The following is a 21,546-nucleotide window of genomic DNA, read 5'->3' as shown; positions in this document are numbered from 1 at the left end:
TGATGGAAAACCTCCAGCCCCTAGACCTTGCTCACGACTCCCACAGCTGATCTTCAAAGAGCTACAGGAAGAAGGCACCAGCACTTCCACCTCTCATATCAGAGCACTGATGAAGCAGGCTGATGCTCCCAAGCCGGCATGCCCATGCAACCTGATTTCTTATGACTCACACAATAAAACTGCATGGTTGCCATTTAACAATAGCACTTTTTCAAATAGGATATTCAGTTAATTCTGGTTTGGATTATAGCGCCCCTGAGAACTACAAGGAATTAACATATCTTTCAAAGATGAGAATAGAAATAAATTAGAATAGGAATGTGTTTTCCATTCTATAGCAACATAGAATATGTATTCTCAAGGCTAAGAAAAGACTAGCATGTCTCTACTTTATATTACTTGGGTTGACTAATGTAGTCTTGCATATCCTGAAGGATCAAATGCAAAGTGTTTAAAATGAATTAATTTGTATGTGATAGACTGAAATTCTTCTCTCCTGCTATAGTTCTGGACAGAACATGCTCAGAGTTGGAGGAGCTGAATTCTGACCAGGTGACAAGTGATTAGGCAAGTGAAGTTAATGGATTAATTTTTAAGAAAGGAATTATTTGAAAAGCAATCCTACAGAGGACACTCGTTCAGTTCTGAAGCAATCACATCAATACACCAAAGGGATAGAAATAGGTATATTATATATATATATTCATGTGTACGTGTGTGTGCATATATATATATATATATATATATATTCATTTTCTGATATCATTTAACAACCTAAGTGTCCAAACTAACCTAACCGGTTGGTCAGATAGTGTTTCAATTAAAAATATACATATGTGTGTGTGTGTATATATATATATATATGATTACTATATATATATATGATTACTGTATATATATATATGATTACTATGTACCAATATGTTTATGTAACTGGTATTGTGAATCAAAATATTTTTGTACCATTACTCAATAAATCTTAATTTTGCCAAATGGATCTCATAGAGAATCTTTTCTTAGATTGCTCATGTCCTTAGTTATGTTGATGTCAATCTGGCTTTGATTCACTGTAATTTCCTTAAAGGATAGTCATTGGAGTCCACATAGAATGAAAGCAGGGAAAGGGCAGGAGCTCAACGTCAAATTCTTTGCAGAAATACTTTGTCAAGTAAATAATGCAGTGTTACCCTGATCCATGATGGATTTTTGGCTTTTTTTTGGAGGACAGAGGGGAACGTGGAACTGAAAAGGTGGCTCTTCAGCACAAGAGCATTCTCACTGGTTCCACTGCCTGCTGGAACCTCGGCCTGCCCTGACTTCGTTTCTCAGACAACCACGGCATTCAACGCTGTAGACCCCAAGCTGTTGCCCAGCCCTGCTGTGATGTGGTGGAAGGAGCCCACACTGTAGCCCCAGGTGGATCTGGTGTTCATTGTGCAACTGCATATCAGATTTGAATGGGAATTGATGAAAAGTTCTTAACCCCTTTGAATGTATTTTCTGATCTATAAAAAAGGGATAATGATGATGATCTCGCAGGATTTTGAAGAGGATTTGAAATAATATCTGTAATACGTCTGGCAGGGGCCTGATCCAAGGTAGGCACTCAATGTGATGTTTCAATCACACACACACAAGTGCGTGCACACAACACACATACACACACACCTCCAGAAAGACAACAGACTGAGGCTCTCTTCCCCCATTCCCATTGTTATTGTTGCTGCTATAACTTTATTCAGTAGATCAGAACACCAATGTTTCCTCAAGAATTGTGCACCTATTTTCTTATTTCTTATAACTAAGGAAATCAAGAAGGGTGACTCATCTGGGAGAAAAAAGGTATGTGAACAATTGCTAAACCAGAGGGCATTTTTAAGTCATCTACCTTACTGCTATCTTTTATCAGCAGAGATCTTAACACTTTTATTGCTTGTTCTCTGTGATGAGGTTGTAGGGTTTTTTGTTTTTTTTTTTAAGTCTCCCTTTCTGGATAAAAGTTGTTTCTATTTAAAGACACTCGCAGTGTGGTTGGATGTTCATTGGACGTTGGCAAGGTGCATAGCACTTTTCAGATGCTAGCCTTAAGTTGCAGAGGGGAAAGCTTGTAGCAAAGACCCCTATTGTCTGTCAAGCGGTCATCAAGCCAAAAGGTAGTGGCCAACCTACAATCCTCACTGGTATTTGGGGCCTGTTTGAATGTTGGTTGTACAGCCCTATTTCATTTTTCTTCTACCTGGTTAGAGATATTTTCTATAAAGCCCAGGTCTGTGTGACCTTCGTGGTCTCTTTGCTCTGGATTTCCCCGGAGGTTTGCAGTCTCTTTCCCATCTGCCTGGAATAGGATCCTTCTTGCCCTGCACCTGCTTAGACTTGGTTTCTTAAAAAAATAAAAAAGATACGCAATGTTTGTACATATTTGTAATGTACATGTGATAGGTTGTTAAATGCATACAATGTGTAATGATTAAGTCAGGTTATTTAGGATATCCATCATTTCTAGCATTTATCATTTCTATGTGTTTGTACATTTTAGATTCTCTCTTCTAGCTATTTTGAAATATACAACAGATTGATGTTAACTGTACTCATCCTACAGTGCTATTAAACATTCTGATGTTTAAGTTCTAATTTCTTTCTTTTATCGAATAGTATGTTTGCACCCATTACCTCACCTCTGTTCATCCCCACTCCCTGCGACACACACTTCCCAGCCTCTGCTAACCACTTTTCTACTCTCTGTCTCCTGTACCTCCATGAGATCCACCTTTTAAGCTTCCACATATAAGTGAGAATGTGTTGTCTTTCTGTGCCTATCTTATTTCACTTAACATAATGACCTCCATTTCCATCCATGTTGCTGTAAATGATAGGATTTTATTCATTTTTATGGCTAAATAGTATCCCAATGCACATATGTATCACATTTTCCTTATCCATTCATCCTTTGATGGGCACTTAGATTGGTTCCATATCTAGACTATTGTGAATAGTGCCACAATAAACATGGGGGTGCAATATCCCTTTGATATATTGATTTTATTTAGCTTCCATAAACACTCAGTAGTGGGATTGCTGGATCATAGGGTAATTCTAATTTTAGTTTTTTTAAAGAAACTTCCTGCTGGGTGCAGTGGCTCACACTGCCTGTAATCCCAGCACTTTGGTAGGCCAAGGCGGGCAGATCACTTGAGGCCAGGAGTTTGAAACCAGCTTGGCCCACATGGTGAAACTCCATCTCTACTAAAAATACAAAAAATTAGCTGAGTTTGGTGGCACATGCCTGTAGTCCCAGTTACTTGGGAGGCTGAGACATGAGAATAGCTTGAACCCCGGTTGGGGGTGGGGGTGCAGAGGCTGCAGTGAACTAAGATCGTGCCACTGCACTCCAGCCTGGGCAACAGAGCGAGACTGTGTCAGAAAAAAAGAAAAAGGAAAACAGAAACTTCCATACTATTCTCCATAATGGCTGCACTACTTTACACTCCCACCAGTAGTGTAGGAGTGATCCCCTTTCTCCCCATCCTTGCCAGTATCTTTTACTTTTTTGTAATTTTTCTAATAGCCATTATAACTGGGATAAAATAATATCCCAATATAGATTTGATTTGCATTTCTCTAATGATTACTGATGTTAAATATTTTTTAAATAAACATGTTGGCCATTTGTATGTCCTCTTTTGAGAAATGTCTATTTAGAATCTTTGCCCACTTTTGAATGGGATTATTATTATTTTTATTTGCTGTTGAGTTGTTCGTGTTCCTTGTCTATTCTGGATATTAGTTTCTGATCATTGAACCCCCTGGCTCACTGCTTCTGGCTGACCATCTCCCATATCTAACTTTCCTCTTCTTTCGTGATGTTCTAAGATGTTCTAATCCATGTCAAATAGTGTTATTTGTTGACTAGCACCCATTGTTCATTTTCTTCCTTGTTCACAGAAGCCCAATTTTGTTCAGCTATCAGATGAGTAGGAGGATATAAGAGGAAGGAAGGTGCTTCACCCAGTCCTAATATTCATGCTTAGTGTAAACCATTCATGTCATCACAATTATCTAATGAAAGTATAAGCTAAGCTCACTAAATAATGGTACATGAAGGTACATCTGTGGAGGCCTATTTTTCTCTCTATGTTGCTTCTTTCTTCCCGTTGTGAAGCTTCCATGAAGAGCTTTTGCTCAGTGCTGTACTTTGCTTGGTGTTGTATCACCACCAATTTATAACTGTGGAAGAAAGATCAAGAGTCACAAAGACACCCACCCTAGATCCTAAAGTGAGTTAACAAGCCTGGATCATCTGTCTCTAAATATCTAAGTAAGCATGGATGCCATTGTTGGGCAGGGGTGCTCCTCCTTTCATCTCTTCCCCGCAGCCCTCCGTGCACCGACTGCTGCTGGGTCCTCACTTTGCCCCTCCCTGAGCTAGGGCTTTAACCAGTGTGGTGGCTACAGCCTGAATGCTGCTGGCTCAAGTGAGAAGACCTGAAAACTGACTGAGAATGTTTTTCTGCTATTAAAATGTACTGAAATAGATACTTTTTATTTGTAATAGCATTTTCTCTTCTAACTACACAAGAGGTTGGTTTTATTAGTCCTATTCAGGAGATTAGAAAATTGAGGATTAGAGAGTTTACATGACTTGCCAAAAGCATCATAGCTTGTGACGAATACGAGTTTTATTTCGTTATGAGATTCATTTTACATATGTATATATTTTATCTGACCTGTGTGATAAGAATAAAATCTAAATACTTGACATGGTTTATAAGATCCTACATGATCTTATCTCTTGTCATCTGCTCCCACCAATAAATTTTACTTAAAATTCTCAAATATTGGAAGCTACTTCTCCTTTCTGGATCTTTTCTTATGCTCCCTCTGTCTGGAATGTTCTTTCTCTTCTCTTTTCCTGGGTGAATGCCCTTCTCTTTAGAACAGTGCTAAGACATTGCTTTCCCTCAAAAGCATTCCCTGTTCTTCATATCATTAGGGCACATCCCCTACAGTATTTAAGTGCTTCAAAGTGTGATTGATGGTCTGTATCTACCCTTATTCATGGGAGCACAACCCATTTAACCTGTGTTTTCACTCCACATAGTATATCATAAACTTTAGGGCTTGAGGCAGGGAATTTACAATTTTGAAAGCTTCATTGATAATTTTAATGCATATTCCTGATGACAAATAAGAATATTATGCAATGAAAAGTATTAGTTGAGTGAATGTCTGGCCAGATCCTTGATCAGTAAGCAAAAAACCAAGAAAAGACAAAAACAAAGTAATATAAAATGTTTGGTATCTTCCAACTACTTAAACAGACTAATTCAGTTCAGCCGCAATCATTGAAGCCATGTCTATTGCCTAGAATTTCATAACTAAACAACAGAAACCAAGCATAAATTAGCTAGGAATATCCACAAGTATTCCAATTCCTGAAGGTTTGATGAAAATATTCCATTTTGAGTCACACAAACAGTTCACAAAAGAATTATGTCTGTTTCTGTATGAATTTCTATGATCCTTGACGAAGCACAAAAGTTATATACTTTTCTCAGAGTTTAGATGAATTGCTGATTTAAGAAAAGGAAAGCAGTAGATTAGAATAAGAATGAGTGTGCCTCTTTAAATAAATCGCACTTTATTCAAAATACTGCTTTTATTTCTGATAAAATCACTTGTGGAATATGTGTGTGTGTGTGCACACACGTGTGCACGTACACATATTTCCTCTGTGTGCATGTGTGGTTCATTTCATATGAACCAGAGTTGTCTTGGAGAAATAGGAGTTTCAGAAAGGAGAAAACAGGTCAGCAGTAGATATCTTGCCTCAGGGCAAAGAACAAAGAGCAATTCCAGATGGCATCCTGGAGATGAGAGAGGAAATTCACTAATAATTATAGATTACAGGGATAAACATTGACTCTATTGAATATCCTGGCAAAACAGATCCCTTTAATAGACAGTCGGAGATAGTGCTGATACTTTAAAATAATGGAACTTAGACATACCTGGATAGAAAGAAGAGAAAATGCTCTGAACTTGGAGAAAATTGATTTTTTTTTTATTTACAGAGCTACGGTTTGAAGAGAGAAGCAAAATTGAAAAATTAATGTTAAAACTGACATTAAAAACTTCTATTTTTAAAGGTGAATTAAAGTCTTAAAGGAATCTGAAAGTACAGTGAAAAGAGATTGAAATCATTCTGTAGTGTAAACTCAAAATATCAATATACTGTGATAGAAAGGACAAAGGATTTGGAGTTACTGAGACAGTAAGTTAAAGCCTGCTCTTATCTGTTAACTGGGACATGATACTTGAGTCTTAGTGCCCTCATTTGTACCGATAACAATTAATTATCTTTTCATTTTTTTTTCAGATTTGAATAGGAGACCACAAGTAAATTTCCTGAGATAGGATCTCAAATCAATTTTAAAAAAATCACATTTATATATTAATCTGAACATACAATAAGAAGGCTCCGAAGCAAATTTCCTAACAGTGAAAAATTGGTTTGATATGGTCTTTGAAATTGCCAGCTGCTGTCAGAGCGTTCTGGTCCTTGAACAAACACGCATAAAGTGTTTTCCCTGGTGTTAGGAAGTGTTCATTGAAAAACAGCTGTTGGCATCTGAATACATTACATATAATGCTAACAAGACCTTACTTTTGTATATTACTTTACACTTCTTTTAAAGCCCTTTTCTTTGTTTTATTTAATCTACAAAGGAAAGGCATTATTTCCCTCTCTAACAAATTTAGAAATGGATACATCCATTAAGGGGTAATGCAATTTCCCAGTCAAGAAACAGTTTAAGTATTTGTTAGGCTGTCTTGATGTCACAGTTTATGGCTTTTAGCATTGGGTTCCAGGGTAGTGTGACAGAGGCTTGTGGTTGGATAATATTGTGGGGAGAGATTCCCTAGTGCTCAGAACCTTTCTAAATGCAAGACAATGGATGACCCTCTGAAAAATGGGATTAGAACATGAGAGCCAAAGTAAATCACTCTGAGACGCAGCAGGTCTCCACTACAATGGCTCTCTGAGAACTGAAAGCAGAGCAGTGAGATCGAGAGAAGTCTCTTGATACACAGAAAACTAGTGGAGAAAATATAAAGCAAAGAAAATGGCATGGTAAGCAAACAGCTGGCAAGCAGAAGATAGAGGTGAGTAAGTATTTTCTATCAGCCTTCAAGGCTGATAGCTAAGGTGAAAAAACAAAGAAATCTCTAGAATCTTGTTGGGCTAATTGCAATGTCATGCCAAATAAAAAGGAGTTTTTATTCTGCCTTTAAAATATTTGAAATGATTTGAGAACTAGTCAGTGCTGCAGCAAAGCTCAGACCTAGTTTCACGGCAGATTAGATTCACCTAGCCAGTGCCTTGACAACATGACAGATGGTCATGTACTTCTTTGGAAGATAAATATTATTTTCTTCAGGTCTGTACTGTTCTCTTACATATAATCCTTAGCACACAGATATAAACAGTGAGAAAAGCTAAAGAGATGACAATTGCAACTCATAATTAAGATAAAATATAGTCAGGTCAATACGAGCAGGACCAGAGTTGGACTAGAGGAAAGAATGATCAAACAATGATGTTGAAATCATCAAGATAATTACGTTAACAAATACAGTGGGGAAGAAAGACAAGAGTGAACAAATAGGTAATTTCAGCATATCCGTGAAAATATTATTCATAAAATTAAAACACTAGGAATGGAGAACCCAATATCAGAAATAAAAAGGTCATTGGGTGGGCTAAAGAGCAGACAGGACATGAAAGGAGAACATACTAGTGAATTTGAAGACCAGTCATGGTAACATCTGAGAAGGTAGTGCCTAAGAAATTTCTAAATTGAAAGATAACAACCCCCAAATCCAAGCACAGTTGACCCAAGCACAATAAATATAAAAAAAAATACCCAGGAAAAGCTTAGTCAAAACTGGGGGGAAAATGCAAGATACAGAAATAGTCTTAAAAGCAGCTAGAAAGGAAAAATAAAAACAAGAAAAAAGACAGCTTACATAAAAGGACAAATAATAAGAGTGGTAGCTAAATTATCATAAGAAATCACGATGAATAGAAGACAATTGAATTGTATGTTTAAAATGCTGAGAAAAAAATGAACTTTCAGCCTAGAACTTATATAGTGAGAATATCTTCCATAAATATGTAAAGAAATATAAGTTTAAAACAGAAACACACTACAGTTGACCCTTCAACAACATTGGTTTGAACTCTGTGGGTCCACTTATATATGGATTTTTTTCAATAAATAATTTGAAAAATTTTGGAGATTTGTGACAATTTGCAAAAACTTGCAGACTAACCACTTAGCCTAGAAGTATAAAAATAAATTAAGAAAATGTTAGGTATGTCATTAATACGTAAAATACATGCAGATACTAGTCTACTTTATCATTTGCTACCGTCAAATAGTACATAAATCTATCATAAAACTTAAAATTTATCAAAAATTAAACACACAAATGCTTGTAAACCATACATGGCACCATTTGTAGTCAAGAGAAATGTAAAGAAGTGTAAAGATGAAATATCAAATTCTAACTGCATAAAATTAAGTGCAGTAATACTGTACTAAAGTAATCATTTCATAGCCACCTCCTGTTGTTATTGTGGTGAGCTCATGTTACATCTGCTTAGAATGCCATACTATACTAGAAACCTCCACCTGAGCAGTTCATCGCTCCAGTAAATTGTGTACAACAGTAAACGGTGAGTTCTCACAGTTCTTATGTATTTTTCATCATGTTTAGTGTAATCCTATAACCTTCAATTACACCATGGGGCCCCATACAAAGTGCTCCCAAGAAGCCGAGAAAAGTCATGATATTACAAGAAAAAGTTGAATTGCTTGATATGTACCATAGATTGTTGTCTGCTGTTGTGGTTTCCTACCATTTAAAGATAAATGAATCCAGCATAAGGACTGAAGCTGTCGCTGCAACTATGTCAACAGGTGCAAAAATCTTGTACTTTTTGTGAAATATCCTTTTATATCATATTGAAAATGCAGCTTTTATGTGGTGCAGGATTGCCATAAGCAAAGCATACCTATAGATTCTAATATGATTCTAGGAAAAGCAAAGTCATTATATGGTAACTTAAAGCAAAAAAAAAAAAAAAAAAAAAAGGTAAAACATCTAAAGCTAAATAATTTAATGCCAGAAAGGGATGGTTTGATAATTTCGAAACAGATTTCTGTTAAAAAAAAAGTCAAGATAACAAACAAAATAGTTTATGCTGACCAAGAGACAGCAGACAAGTTCCCAGATGTTATTAAGAAAACCATTGAGGAGGAAGGATATTGGTTGAACAGGTTTTTTTTTTATGAGGATGCAATTGCTCAACCTGGAAAAAAATTGTCACAAAGGACATTTATTACTAAGGAAGAGAAATGGGCACTAAGATTTAAAGCAGGAAGGGATATCTTACCTCTAATACGTTGTGCAAATGCCGCTGGGTTTCTGATGAGGACTGCCCTTATGTGTAAAGTCCCTAACCCCTGAGTCTTGAAGGACAAAGATAAACACCAGCTGCCAGTCTTTTGGCTGTACAACAAGACGGCCTGGACAATCAAAACTCCTTCTTAACTGGTTCCATTGATGCTTTGTCCCTAAAGTCAGGAAGTACCTTCCTAGTAAGGGATTGCCTTTTAAAGCTTTTGATAATAGATCATGCTTCTTGCTATCCAGAAGCCCTAGAGGTCAACAGTGAAATCACTGAAGTGGTCTACTTGTCCCTAAACACAGTGTTTCTAATTCAGTCTATAGATCAGGGGGTCAGAAGGACCATCAAGGCTCATTACACATGGTACTCTATGGAAAGGATTGTCAATGCTGTGGAAGGGAACGCTGATAGAGAAAATATTATGAATGTCTGGAAGGGTCACACCATTGAAGATGCCATGATTGCTATGGAAAATTTCATGAAAGCCATCAAGCCCAAAACAATACATTTCTATGGGAGAAAACTGTGTCCAGGTGTTGTGAATGACTTCACCGGGTTTACAACAGAGCCAATCAAAGAGATAATGAAAGAGATTATGGATATGGCAAAAAAAAAAAAAAGATGGGTGTGAAGGGTTTCAAGGTACAAGTCTTGAGAGAAGTTCAAAAGCGAAAAGATATCACACTGGAGGAATTAACAGAAGACAACTTGGATGGAGTTGAGTGCTTCTGAACCAGTATCAGATGATGAGGAGGGAGATGGAAAAAAGCAGTGCAGAAAACAAATTGTTATTAGACAATCTGGCAGAATCATTCTGATTATTCAAGACTACTTTGAAATGCTTTTACAGCATAGATAGACCCTTGTAGGATATGGGCACTGAGACTACAACAAATGGTGGAGGAAGAATTGGTACCATATAGAAATAAATGTAGATAAATTAAAAAGCAAAAATGTCGACAGAAATTATGATGTATTTCCATAAAGTTACACCACGTGCCTGTCTCTCCTGTCTCTTCCTTCTACTCTTCAGCCTCTACCAGTTCTAAGACAGCAAGACCAAAACCTCTCTTCCTCTTTCTCAGCCTAGTCAACGTGAAGACGAGAATGTAGACTTTTATGATGATCTACTTTCACTTAATAAATAGTAAATATATTTTCTCTTCCTTATAATTTTCTTAATAACATTTTCTTTTCTCTAGCTAACTTTATTGTAAGACTATAGTACATAATGCATCTAACATACAAAATACATGGTAATAAACTGTTTATGTTTTTGGTACGGCTTCTTGTCAGCAGTAGTCTATTAATAGTTAAGTTTTGGGGAAGTCAAAAGTTATACATCAATTTGTGACTATGGAGGAAGTTGGTTCCCCCTAACCAACTTGTTTATGTTTAGTTTATGGGTCTACTGTAATAAACCATGACCAGCAAAATTGTTCTGCATGAAAAGTATTTTCTATCTGTGCATGTGTTACATGTATATGTGCATGTATATATGTATATGTTTTATATATATATTTATACACACACATATCTTGTGAAAGACTCATATTCAAAACATGAAGCTTCCAACACATCACCAATATAAAGAAAATGAACAATTAAATAGGCAATAGCTTTCAACTGATAATAAAGGAAGGTATGAGTGGTCAGCAGGTTATTTAAATTTGTTCAACATCATTAGTCATTGGATAAAATTAAATTAAAACTAAAAGAAGATACCATTTTACACTTACTAGAAAGCTTTACATTACAAAGGCAAAACTAATTGAAAGTTTGAACCATGCAAACTCTGACTTACAGCTCTACTCACGCCAGCTCTACTCCTCAAAAAGCATCGACCCCCAAACTAGTCACCCCTCCTTGTTTTCTCAAGTCATTTGCTGATCAGGTTTGGAGCCTGCTGTGCTACCCTGTTGAGGGGGTGGGGGATCCATCTCCCACATCTCACATCTCTGATTTGGCTACAACACAAACAATACTAAATGTTGTCAAATATCTACAGCAGCTGGACACCCGCATATTCCTGCTGGGTGTGTATCATGGGATAAGCACTATGGAAGAAATGTCAATGGTTTCTTATCAAGTCCATACATTCACCTCCCTTACTCCTCAGCGTTGTCCCTCCTAGATATTTTTCTAAGAGATATTAAAATAAGTGTCCCAGAAAGACTTATTTAAGAATGTTCATAGCAATTTGATTCATTATAGCCCAAAACTGGAAATAACACAAATATCCATCAACAGTACAATAAATAAACAAATGGTGGTGTATTCATAGAATTGAAAATGAATAAAAGGAGTGAAGATATACACAACTACATGGATGGGTTTCAAAAACATTATGTAGAGAGCAAGAAACTAGACATAAAAACACATATCACAATTCTGTTTATCTGAAGATCCAAAATAGGCAACGCAGAAATCAGAAGGTGGTTGCCTCTCTTGTGAGACAGGCAGATAGAATTGCCTAGTGAGTGGTCCAAGTGAATTGTCGTCTGGTGGAAAACTCTGTATCTTTTATCTATTCTTTTGGAGTTACATGAAAGTATAAAATTTCAAAACACATTCGTCTGAACGTTTAAAATAGGTACAGTTTGGTATATAGAAATTATACCTCAATTTAAAGCAGTGAAAAAGAGTTAACACACTACATATTGGGATAATTAATATATTAAATTTGCTAACAGGTACCCCTTTATGTAGTACATGTGTAATTGCTTCAAAGGCATCTCATTGCAAAGGACATAATGGTGTAAGTTAGGAATTCAATTTAAAGGCCTGTTTGCTATATGAAGATACTGGGCTCAGAAATGCAACTAACTTCCTCACTTTATGCATCTACTAAGTAGTATAGCTAGAAAGAGAATTGTATTCTTTCAGCTTCAATCTCAAGAGGCTAACCTCCCCCCCACCGTGGGATGTGCACCATGTGATATTTTCTGGATATATATGTATCTTTGTGTGACTTTGAGAGTTGATGAGTGAAGGGCGTGAATTCTTTCTACAGACACTAGTAGTTAAGTCTCTTCACTGACTAGCCAGCAAGCACAAGCATCAAAAAGCTAATGGAGTCTTAGAGTATGATGTAATGATTTATGTGACAAGTTCCTCAAGTGTTAAAAATGCTGGCAATTCACATCTATGAGGCCACACGCATAGAGCTTCTCTCTTCTGCCATGAGATACTGATAAAATACTTTTAATTATATTATGCAATCATTGCAAAGAAAATAGATAGCTTTCAGCTGCTGAGTTTCCTTTCAATGACCTGATTAAAATGTATCAAGGGAGATAGGACCCAGCTGTTCTTGTCATTAACTGATAAGCTATTGCTAGTAATTTTTACTGATTGCTGACATTATAGGGAAATGCAAATAACAGGAAAATAGCAATATCTTAATAGAAAAATATAAACAGCATCTCCTATAAGCTGCACTTTTGAGGATTTATCTGTCTTTAACCTTTAAATTTTGTATGTATTTTTCCTGGAGTTAGACAGCCACTCCATGATATCTCTGCTTGTTTACTGGGGAAAAAAATATTACGGCAGCGATGGCAGGCATGCTCATTGAATTAAGTCTGTAAGTAGTGTTGATTTAAGACAAAATTGTTAAATAAGATACTATACACTGATGCCTCACATGTCCAGTTTATATATATAATAATTATTTTAATTTTCAGTTTCTAGGTAGAAATTAATACTCACTCAGGATCTGTAATAACAGTTGTTATCTTGCCACTGTCCTCTCCATGCTTCTGCTGAACCTTTAAACACCATCAGGTTGACATTTCTAGGACATGTGTATCACCATGCCTCCCTTCTCCCAAAACACCTGCAAAACTCCCAAGCCTACGGGATAAATTCATAGAATCTTAGAATTCTGGAGAATGAGAATGGAAAGTTACTTAGTGCTGAAATAGGTGTGAGATCAGCAAGCTTTTTCTGTAAAGAAACAGAAAGGAAAGATTTCCAGCTTTGCAGGACATACAGGCTACATATTATCTATGGATGCTATTGTAGTGCAAAAGCATTCATAGATAATATGTAAACAAATGGGTATGGCTTTGTTCCTATAAAACTTTATTCACAAATACAGCCAATATTTCAGATTGCAACTGTGGGTCATAATTTGGTGACCCCTGAACTAGTAAACCAACAATCCAGTCTGATATGGAGTTGGGCTTTTAAAACCCTGGAGAATATACTTTTTATTCTCAGAAAATGATTGCCAAAGTACCTAATTCGCCAAAACCCATATAGGTTGTCTACACAATGTAAAAGCAGTCAATAGAGCACATCATGTTAGGGCATAGCTTTCCGTTATGATTGTTATTAGTAAAATTCCTCACTCTTGACAAGACCAAATATATATACAAACATAATTATAAGCAGTAGTTACATGCTAAATCTCTATTCCAAAATGAACTTGCTAGGGTGTTTCAGTCCACTTTATAATTTATGGATCCAATGTTAGGATACTTACTATTCTCCATTGACAAAATACAGCGTCTTTCCATTAGAAGAAAACAAAAACATAGTCAAAAGACTACATGTGTGATCAGACATTTCTTTTTGGACAGAGCAATCTCAGCTGGCAGATTGTAACACAGAGTAATGGTTTTGTTCTATGCCCATAGTTGAGGATGGCAGAAGGGTTTGAAACAAAGACACGGAACACCAGAGATAACATCAATATCAGGTTATCCAACTGGATATCTCACAGTCATTTCAACCCAATGTGTGTAAACCATAATTTTTCTCTCCTTAAAACTTTCCCTTTCTATATTCATCTGGAATAAAGATATTTGAGTGAGCAAATATTTTGAAAAAAAGGCAGGGCAGGAATTAATATTAGAGGTCTGCCTACATTTTTTTTTCTTTTATCTCAAAGACAGGCAGCATCCTCTGTGGCATTGTGTCTGTATTGGTCTTTTGCCAAACACAAGAAGACAAAGTGATTTCTCTCTTCCTCAATAAAAGGAGGCAATGAAGTTTCAGTCAGTAAAAACAAAGGTGAATAGTATGAATGATTTCACCTCTCTTGTCTCTGTTAGAAGTGCACAGAATTGCATATTCTTGGACAGTATGGCCTTATCTCTCTTCCCACCAAGAGATGGAATCATTCCCTCCCCCTTGAATCTGATCTGGCCCTGTGACTTTTTTTTTTTTTTTTTTTTTTTGAGATGGAGTCTTGCTCTGTTGCCCAGGTTGGAGTGCAGTGTGCAAACTCGGCTCACTGAAACTGCTGCCTCCTGGGTTCAAGTGATCCTCCTGCCTCCTGAGTAGCTGGGATTACAGGCATGCACCACCATGTCCAGCTAATTTTTGTATTTTTTTTAGTAGAGACGAGGTTTCACCATGTTTACCAGGCTTGTCTCGAACTCCTGACCTCAGGTGATCCACCTGCCTTGGCCTCCCAAAGTGCTGGGATTACAGGCGTGAGCCACCAGGCCCACCCCTGTGACTTACTTGGACCAACAGACTGCAGCAGAAAGAATGCTGTGGAGGGAGGAAGGAAGGAAGGGAGGAAAGGAGAAAGGAAAGGGAGGGAGGGAGGGAGGGAGGGAGGGAGGAAGGAAGGGAGAGAGGGAGGGAAAAAAGAAAAGGAAAGAGAAAGAAAGAGAAAGAGGAAGGAAAGAAAGAAAGAGAAATGAAAGGAAAAGAAAAGAAGGAAGGAAGGAAAGAAAGAAAGAAGGAAAGAAAGAAAGAGAAATGAAAGGAAAAGAAAAGAAGGAAGAAAGGAAAGAAAGAAAGAACCATCAAACCCTAACTAAATGCAAGCTAACATGAAGATAAAGTAGCTGTGACATACAAAGACAGATAATTGTCAAAAGAAAAGAAGACAGTTGGATTTAACCTGTATTAACGATAAGTCATTCAAATAAATAGACTTCAGCTTTGTTTTTGTTTTTGTTTTTTTGTTTGTTTGTTTGTTTCAGAGTTGGGGTCTCGCTCTCTCACCCAGGCTGGAGTGCAGTGGCAGGATCATTGTTCACTGTAGCCTCAAACTTCTGGCCTCAAGCAGTCTTCCCATCCCAGCCTCCTGAGTAGCTGGAACTGCAGGTGCACACCACCACACCCAGCTATTTTTTTAAAAATTATTTTAGAGGTGGAGGTCTTGCTATGTTGGCAAGGCTGGCCTGGACCTGAAGCAATCCTTCCACCTCAACCCCCTAGGTTATGGGGATCACAGGAGTAAGCTCCAAACTTTAGCTTCTGATTTCTCATCCTAACTGTTAGCAAGTCCCCCTACCTAAGATCTATAAACATTGCACGTTAGAGGAGTTGCCCTGGGTAACATGTTGTTTACTTATATCTGTCTTCTTGCCATTGTACTTTGTATTCTGTAAATTTCCTTTTATGCTCCTGGAGGAGAAAATCAAGATCTAGCTGAGCAGCAATGTCCTGAGACATATTTCCTGGGTAAGGAGAGAAGGGCTGTGTCCTGGCATTCATAAGAAGGAGAGTCTGTGATGAAAAGAAGGTAGACATTGAATTAGGCATTAGGAGTTGTGGGTCAAAGCCCACTTCACTAAAGAATCCTTTTCCTTCCTTCAGTTATCTTCTCCTGGCACAGTGTACATAATAACTGCTCAATTAATAGTATTCTTTGAAAGAACCCCAAAAAGTGATTTTAGTTCTGCTGGTACATTGGTAATTCTTGCTCATTTACATAAACAAAGTCACTAGTCATGTACTGCTGATACTGGTTTTTAGGCAACAAAAGTCATGATTTAGAGCAAACGAATATTTAAAAGGAAAACTTGGAAACATCTTACAGTGCTTAATTTGGCACCTTTGGCTTTTTTTGAAATATATATTCCATAGAATTTATTATAATTAAAATTTACTTTCTTCGGAAATAAAATAACTAATTATAGATGTTACCTAGGGAGAATGTGTTGATGCATTTTTTCCATACAATTTTAATTAAAAACTATATTAATGTAAAATTGACATTCAAGCATATTCCATCGATGACAGATGTGAAACTCCTCTCAACTAAGTGATTAGTAGTACCATTTTTTTCAATATCTTTTCAATATTATATAATATGAAAGGTATGGCAATTTTATGGATATTTTAACAGCTAGTGTGTAATGGCTAAAGAATAACAAAGCCAATCGTTTTAACAACAACTAGTAGTTTTTGGTTATCTTCCATGGTACAGATATTATGCTAGATATTTTATTTTTATCACCTGCTTTATTTAGAACAATCCTTCAAATAATTTTTATTTTACAAATGACAAAACTGTGGTTCATTGAAGGTGACAGTATTACTTAAGGACACTTTTCTATTGTAGATTCAACTTGAAGCTTTAGAAGTATCCAACTTTGAGTCCCTGTTATTTTTCATACTTTAAGCCTTGTCTTTCCTCTTGACCAGAATAGGACCTTTCTTTTGGTGCTTCAAATGGTTTAAAAATGTTTAGCACCTCCCGAAGCCAAATATTTTTGTTGGCTAAATATGATCTTTAAAATGAAGGTCTCCAGTTGTCTTTCAGGGGCCATTAAAAATATCCTTACATGTTCTGTTCCTTAATAAGCTCTACTATAATAATTATACAGACAGTATCATCTATATCAGGCTTCATTAAATAAGATGAAGTTCTTAATGATCTACTTGTATAACCAACTGTGGACCAACACTACTGTGTGGTAAACCGTAGGCTCCTGCTTGAGAGTTTCTGGATTTGTGGAACTACGCCATCATCCTATTGCAATGTTGACAAAGGGGCTATGAGTTATATCTTATATGTGAAATGATAAAGGACAGCAACCAGGGCTGTGACTTCAAGCAACAACTACTCATTTGGCAAATACAAAAGAGAAAAGCATAGTATTTTCAAAAGCCATAGATCCAAAATGATATCTAACCTGGTATTCCCCTATATTCAGGCATGGTGAGGAATGTTTGCAAGTATGATTGGTTATGCTAACCTAGGTTCTATCTTGAGGAAGCTTGAAAAGCCTGCTGGGACTAAGGAAGAGAGCGCTCCAGAATACAAGTTTATTTCAGGGACAGTACATTGAGTTTTAGAGAGTATATATAATTCTGAGACACTACCTTGTCTGTGTCTTAATTTTTTCTGTCTCTGAGTCCTTTGGGGGACCTGCACTTAAAGTCAAAGAAGGGTTGTAATAAAAGAGTAAGTAAAAGTTAAAATATCTAGAAAATTGAAAGAGCATCCCATCAGTTTCTGGAACAACTAGGTAACAACACCCTTAGCCAGACCCAAGAACCCTCATACTGGGCATCAGAAGCATAGGCACTAATATTCCTGTTTACAACAATAGTGGCACTTAAGTTGAGCACTAATGTTGATGGCACCTTCAATGAGATTTGCCATATTCCTGGGAAAATGACAGATGCTATGGGCTGTCAAGAACACCAGCTTAATAAAAATGGTAGAAACACCCTCCTGAGACTATCACGCATACTGATGAGAAAAAGAAAAATATAGATAAGTGAGTGAACTGGAATTTCCACAGAGAGAATGAGAGCTATGTTGAAGAACAAATTATGTATTAACCTGGAATAGAAACATCAGACATATGCAGTCTCAGTGCAGTTTTGCTGCTATAACACAATAATTGAAACTGCATAATTGATAATTAAAAAAAAACACAGAAATTTATTTCTCACAGTTCTAGAGACTGAGAAGTCCGAGATCAAGGCTCTGGCAGGTTCAGTTGTCTCCCAGGACCGATTTCTGCTTCTAAGATGGCACCTTGTTGCTGCACCCTCCAGAGCGGAGGGATGCTGTGTCCTCACATGGTGGAAGGTGAAAAGGCAAGCTGAATGCGGCATGAAGCCTCTTTTAGAAGAACCTTAATTCCATTCATAAGAAAATAACCTTCATGGCCTAATCACCTCTTAGCAGCCCCACCTCTTAATACTGTCACGTTGATAACACTTGAATTTTGGAGGGGACATATTAAATCATAGCATGTGCATACATGACTAGAATGAATATTAGTAACATGCAAGATATTTTAAAACAAAATGTTGAATATAACTAAAATACAGTTTTAAAATGTAGGTACCTTTATAAATATTGGCTTGCATCTGAATGTATAGCACTGCAAAGAAAAGGAAATGAGCCCAAGATTTCAATGTTACCCTATAGTATATAATGCTTGAATGAATTCATTTTTGTAATAACTGTTTCACCTCAAATGCATAAAATATTAATAAAGTATAAATATTAAGTGATACTAAAGTGAATTTTTTTGCTCTAGAATGAACATTATGGATTGACCAAGCATAATTACAATACTACACTGAGTTTATGAAATATTCTGCATGTATTTTCATTCTGGCTTTTGTATCTTATTTCATTTCACAGATGAAGAAATGCAGGTTTATTTGAGGTGATTTTCCCAAGTTTTAACGGCCAATAATAAAGGGTATTTGGTGTCTTGCAATTTGGTCTTCTCATTTCACAAATCTCTTTTAGTCCATTGTACTATGCAGAAGGTAGGATGGAAAAATAGCTCTCTCTGTATTTATTTTAATTTTTAATAATTTAGTCAGAATCTAATGTAATGAAATTTTTAATTCTTCTAACAGTTTTTAAGTACTGCAACTGTGATTATGAATAAGAGCACTTTGGCCAGGCACAGTGGCTCACGCCTGTAATCCCAGCACTTTGGGAGGCTGAGGTGGGCGAATCACCTGAGGTCAGGAGTTCAGTACTAGCCTGGCCAACATGATGAAACCCCGTCTCTAATAAAAATACAGATATTAGCCAAATTAGCCAAGTGTGGTGGCTAGTGCCTGCAATCCCTACTACTGGGGAGGCTGAGGCAGGATAATTGCTTGAACTCAGGAGGCGGAGAGATTGTAATAAGCTGAGATCACGTCACTGCACTCCAGCCTGGATGACAGAGCTAGGCTCCTTCTGAAAAAAAGGAAAAAAAAGAATGAGAGCATTCTTCTGTTGTTCTTTTTTTGTTGTTGTTTTTTAATCGAGATAGAGTCTTGCGCTGTCGCCCAGGCTGGAGTGCAATGGTGCCACCATGCCCGGATAATTTTTTTTTTTTTTTGTATTTTTAGTAGAGACAGGGGTTTCTCCATGTTTATCAGGCTGGTCTCGAATTCCTGACAGTTTTTCTCTGAAACTGAAAGGAAAGTGGATATGTGAGCAGGAGTATCCTTGGGTGTCAAGTCTGAGTAGCTTTGTGAGAACACAGCTAAACTTAGGGTGTTTCTCATGGAATTCTGAAGTGGAAGAAGTTCATGATTGTTCTCTTGTTTTGGTTGGCCTGCTAAATAGAATAGGGTCATGATATCGGGTGCCATTGCTGGAATCCTGGACTATTTAGTACTAATCATAGAAGTCCATGATCCTCTCAGATATCTACTGATGGAGCCAGCTCTTCTTATCAGATATATACTGATGGAGTCAGTTCTTTTTTTCTGTCCCTGGAGCAACCAAATTTTCACATAGTTTTGTATACAGATATCCAAGCTGAGATTTAAAGGATAGGTATGGGTTAGTCATAACGAGGGGAATTAGTGAGGGAGGGGTGACAGAAAGCATTTCAAGAAATGAAAATATAACATGCACAGGAGGAGAAGCAACAGTGCATGAGGGAAAACAGAAACAAAACAGAATGGCAGAAGGAGAAAACAGGGCCACATAGTAATGCAGAAAAATGGGTATCATAAATCTACAACATATTAAAATGCTGTCATTTAATCTAAAGTAGATAGAGATCTATGGAAGGATTAAAACATGGATGGAACATGATCATATTTTATCTGAAATGTTATTCTTGGCTAGATTTATGCAGACAGAGTGAAATCACGTAGAAGGCTATTCCCGAAGTTTAAGAAGGAAATGCTGAGTGACTAGAGTGATGGAGAGGGCATGAAATTAACAGAATGGAGTTTAGAAACGGTTGAGAAATAGATGTTTCAGGCATTACAGGGAAAGATGGAGAAGTTAACGATGTTCAGGATTTAGTTTGGGCAACTCTGGGGATGTTAGTGCTGTTCACTGGTGTAGGAAATGACACAGGAAAAGGTTTGAGAAAAAAATGAGTAAAACTTTGAAAATTAAAGTTTTAGATTCAAATAAAATCTCTCTCTCTATATATAAATATTGTCCAGGAATAAATGAGAGAAGTGAAACAAACATATATTTATTTATTTAACAAATTGAATATATACATGTATGTTATGTACATGTGTCTGATATGTATTTTATATACCATAGATTTTATGCCCCATTTTTATATGTATATATTCTATTTGTTATATATTATTACATATAACATATTTACATATCAGCACCAAATATATTTATATATATTTATATATGTAAACTTTATCAGAGGATAGTAAAATAAATACTATTTTTCAAATTATTTTATGTAGCCAGCATATACTTAATACAAAAAGAGGACAAGAACACATCCATGAAATGAAAATATAATATATTTATATAATATAAATCTAATATATTATACATACATATTATACATATGTATATATGATATACATATATACATATGTATATATGATATACATATTATACATATGTATATATGATATACATATTATACATATGTATATATGATATACATATTATACATATGTATATATGATATACATATTATACATATGTATATATGATATACATATTATACATATGTATATATGATATACATATGATATAATTATATAATTTATATAATTATATAATGTATTACATATTATATGTAATACATTATATAATATACATATTACATAATATAATATGTAATATTGTACATATTACATATTATATAATATATTACATATATTATATATACATGTATATATGTATATATGATATATGTATATACATATATACATATTATATAATATACATATTATATAATTATATAATTTATATAATTATATAATATATTATATGATATATAATATATTATATATTATATAATAATTAATATTGTATAATATATTATATAATTAATATATTATATACATATATCTATATATACATATAATATACATATTATATAATTATATTATTTACATATAATTATATA

The sequence above is a fragment of the Pongo abelii genome, chromosome 12 (assembly GCF_028885655.2).
Source record: "Pongo abelii isolate AG06213 chromosome 12, NHGRI_mPonAbe1-v2.0_pri, whole genome shotgun sequence".
NCBI classification, from domain to species: domain Eukaryota; kingdom Metazoa; phylum Chordata; class Mammalia; order Primates; family Hominidae; genus Pongo; species Pongo abelii.
The sequence above is the reverse complement of the archived record's forward strand: the minus strand, read 5'-3'. Positions refer to the sequence as shown.